This window comes from Takifugu rubripes, chromosome 10, assembly GCF_901000725.2.
Source record: "Takifugu rubripes chromosome 10, fTakRub1.2, whole genome shotgun sequence".
Taxonomy (NCBI): domain Eukaryota; kingdom Metazoa; phylum Chordata; class Actinopteri; order Tetraodontiformes; family Tetraodontidae; genus Takifugu; species Takifugu rubripes.
In genome coordinates, this window is record NC_042294.1 from 2,871,553 (window position 1) to 2,875,921 (window position 4,369).

A 4,369-nucleotide genomic window follows, 5' to 3' on the forward strand; every position below is an offset into this window, starting at 1 on the left:
ATAAATTAGATGCAGCTCATTGGTCAGTGGTGCTATTTGAGCTATTTTTAGAACAGGCCGGTGGGCGACTCAGGTGGTTCTGACGGGCGACCGGGTGCCCGCGGGCAACGTGTTGGTGACCCCTGGTCTAGTGAAGCAAACTGAACCAACTGAAAACCTAACAAATATTTTACAATATGATCAGATAAATAAAGCAATAGTTTCTTATGGCTCTGTCAGTCATTTTTAATTTTCAAGAGGCACAAAAGACAAATTTGCTTTCTATAAAAATCCCCATAACATGAACAGTAAATGAATGAAGCGGTATTATTCAAGGCACCATCAGTATATTTTCTCATTTAGCAAAAGTGGGCTAAATTTACTTCAAAGAAAAAAATTATAACAGCAATTTTCTATCATTCACTCAACTGAAATATTTTTAGAACATAATTGGATTGAAATACAATAACATAAAGTGCAAAAATCTATGAAGCAAAAACAACACTTTCTTCAAGGAAAAGGCACATGTGCAGTGAAAAATATTGAACTTTTAAACTTGAGCTGAGTAATAATTGTAAATGTGTTATTGCAGCTTAATGTTCACTTGTTTGAGGCTGATACTTGGTGGTGTCTCATCTTTTGGACGAGTTCATCAATGTTGGGGGTCCGGCTCTGAGCTGAGGAACTCCTCACAATTGAGTGAAGGTGTTCAGCAGGAAGTCCACTTCTGTGTGATGTTTTGTTCAGCTTCATCAAAGAAAGCAGTTGTTCCCGCAGGTCTGTGCTGCCAAACACAGGCAACGTTGGAGCAGCCTGGATGTGTGTCGGGGAGGAAACGGGCAAACTCTGCAGCACCCACTGCCCCATGTGTTGCCTTCAGGGCATCACTGCATTGGAGCTCAATCACCTCCATTTGGAGCTTTGGTGCTGAGCTTTCCACCTCAACCTCAAACGGACGGCTGAGCAGTTCAAACCTGCTTTTTGGTGCTTTTAAGTCAGTGACTCGGCGTGGGAAGTCAGCGGCGAGAACACTCATTTAATCAGCAAACTGTGCGCTCGGGAACACGCTGGTAGAGAGCTTCTCTTTCAGGGTCTGGCAGCTGGGAAAGTGGCTCAAGTTTCCTTTGTGCATCTGTGCCTCCCACAGAGTCCGTTTGGTTTTAAAGGCCTTCACTGTACTGTACATATCAGAGGGGACACCACCCCGACCCTGCAGCTGCAGCTTCATTGCATTCAGATGACTCGGAATGTCCCACAGAAAAGCCGTTTCACACAAGAACCTTTGGTCTGGGAGCTGAGTCGTGTCTTTCCCTTTGCTGTCCAAGAACATCCGATCTCCTCAGGAAGCTGGAAACATCTCTGCAGCACCTTTCCCTGGCTTAGCCATCGCACCTCAGTGTGATGGGGCAAATCACCACGCTGCGTTTGCCACTGGCTCAGAAACGCCTTGAACTGGTGCTGAATTAAACCTTTGGCTCTGATAAAGTTCACTGCGTGTGTGATGGTGAACATTCCATGTTCCATGTTCAGGGCTTCAGCACACAACGATTCCAGGTGTATGATGCAATGATGAGCTGTCAGTTCAGCGTAACGTTTTCCTCCTGCATCTTCTCCCGTATCTTGGCCACCAGTCCACTCCTGTGTCCACACATGGCAGGTGCTCCGTCTGTTGTCCAACCCACCAGTTTTTCCCGAGGCAGCTCCATCTCATTTCCACATCTTGACACCTCTTCATACAAATCATGTGCTGTGGTTGTGCCGTGCACAGGACGTAACGCCAGAAACTCCTCTGTCACGTTGAGGCTGGAGTCCCCTCTAATGTCGCTGCTCTCATCCACAGCCAGGGAAGATGCCATCAAATCTTTCCCCTTTTTCTCCAGCTGCTCTTTTAGATTGAGGGACAACAATGGTGTTTCTGCTCAGGCTCCCGTTTCAAAAGAGTTGCCTTTTGTCTGGGCAAACTTGCTCACAAATTTTAAGCATGCAGTGTTTGATGAAATCCCCCTCTGGAAATGGCCGGGCTGATTGAGCGATCTCTTCTGCCAGAATCAAACTGGCCTTGACAGCAGCCTCGCTTTGAGATTTGGCTTTTCTGAACAGAGCCTGTCCAGATTTGAGGCCTGGTTTTAATTCCTCAACCTTCTGTAGCTTTTGTTCCATGTCCATATTCTTGTCTTTGTCCGCGTGTTTCGTTTCATGATGCCGTCTCAGATGATATTCTTTCATTACCGCCACCCTTTCTCCACTCAGAAGACACCCAGGTTTCCCAGCTGCCTCCGTGAACATGTACTCCCACTCCCACCTTGTTTGAACCCCCGGTTCTCAGTGTCCACCTTCCGTTTTGCCATTTTATGGGTATCTGAAAGTTAACTTTTGCTGTTATGCTAATGACTACTGATAAATAATGAAATGAAGCCACCTCCCGCTCAGACTGTCACCGTTGCATTGTGGGAAATGTAGTATTGGCCTGTGTAAAACATCTGCAGCCTGTGGGCCTGTTCTAATCAATATCATCCCGGGGGCCATAGAAAACCCTCGACCTTGACTCTGACATATGAGCTTTAAATGATTTCTTTTGACTCCCGTTTATTTGGCTGTTTGGATATCATCTTTGCTAGTGTGTGTGTGTGTGTGTGTGTGTGCGCGCGCACGCTCTATGGAACTGGCATAAAGGATGTTAAAATTAGTCTAAATTAGTCTAAATTAAATAAAAATTCATCCATTCATCATTCCAAACAGGCGGTGTTTGAGGCTTTCCATCATGTCGTACAGGGAAGCCAGATCCTGATACTTGATGTTCAGTGACTTGGACACCTGAGGGAGGTCTCCAGAAGTTCTACTGAGGAATGAAAGAGTGGACGGGTCAGTTTTAGTCTCTTTATCAGCAGCTGGTTTATTGGGGAAGCTGCTGATGATAAAGGCTGATCAGTTACGTTAGCTAAAGAAGGTCTGTAACTTCAGATCACATTCAGGATTAACACTGTAAAAACATGAGAGTTTGTGGGAAAAGGATCCTTTTGATGTGTTTCAATGACCAACATTGTTTGTGTATTTGGTGTCATATTTTACAAATGTTCAGTTATGTTCTGTGAACGCTGGTGCTGAAATCATTATTTTTCTCTCAATGAAAATATTTAATATATAGAAAATACAGACAATGATGCACCTAGAGATCAAAATAATCATAAAGGAGAAAAATACCTTAGATAATAGAAAAATATATTTAAACAATAATGATGTATATAATGAATAAAAAAAATAAAGTAAATCAGGCCCTTCATCTTATTATGCGGTTACTGGAAATGTCTCTAAAGTGTAGAAGTGTCAACAAGTTGAAAGCAGCCATATAAAAATTCAGTTCTTCCATGAAGATATTAAAGTCCTATTATAGTAGTGTGTAAAGTTCATATGCTACATATGAAGTACAGAACAAACAAAAAAATCCTTAATCCGCCCCTCTCAAAGACAGAACGGAATAATGGAGAAAAGATTAGTTCAGAGAAAAATTGATTCAGAACGCAGGGCATTTAACCTGCAGTGGACAAACAATTATTTTTTGTTCAATGCAAAGAAAAGGCTGCCTGACTCATCTGTCAAGAGGAGGTGGCGGTATTCAAACAATACAATCTGCGGTGACTCTATGAATCCCGTCACAAAGACAAGTACGATAGCTTGCAAGGCCAAATGCGAACAGACAAACTCTCAAAGCTAACAAGTGGACCGTTAGCTCAGCAGAATACATTTGGACGCCAAGCTCAGCTGAACCAGGCATCTGTTGGGGCCAGCTTTCAGGCTGCTCCACTGATAGCAAGCAGCCCTAAACCTTTCACTGATGGAGAGTTTGTCAAGAAATGCATAAACGCTGTGGCGGAGGTGGTGTGTCCCGAGAAGAAAGATGTCTTTAATGCCGTGAGTGTATCATCGAGTACAATCACCAGACACATTGACGAAATCGGGGGTAATGTAAACGCCCAGCTGCAGCAGAAGACGAAAGAATTTGAATAATTTTTTTTGTGACGAACCCAGAGAGGGTTATTTGGTTATTATTTATTTCATTAATAGTGTTATTATTTATTTCCTGACTTTTGTTCTGCGAAGAATCCAGAAAGGGTTATTTGATTGTGCTTTCTTGAAAACAATACATTTTTACGTTTAGGCACTCCTGCAATCCTCAGACTGTTTCTGTTACAAACTGACACTGGCCCCTGATCAGAGAAGGGGAAAGTTATGTGGCCCTCACAGGAAAAAGTCTGGGGACCCCTGGACTAAATGATACCAGTTTGTCCTGCAATAGTCCTGCACATCTTCAACCTGAGCCTCAGTCTGGAGAGAGTTCCACTATTGTGGAAAACATGTGTGGTTCCGGTTCCTAAGACTGCGCACGCCAGGG

General features: G+C 43.5%; 1 pseudogene; it reads right to left on the bottom strand.

Annotated features, from left to right (window-relative positions):
• Positions 1 to 579: 579 nt before the first annotated feature.
• Positions 580 to 2,327, bottom strand: LOC115251236 (general transcription factor II-I repeat domain-containing protein 2-like; annotated as a pseudogene).
• Positions 2,328 to 4,369: the final 2,042 nt, after the last annotated feature.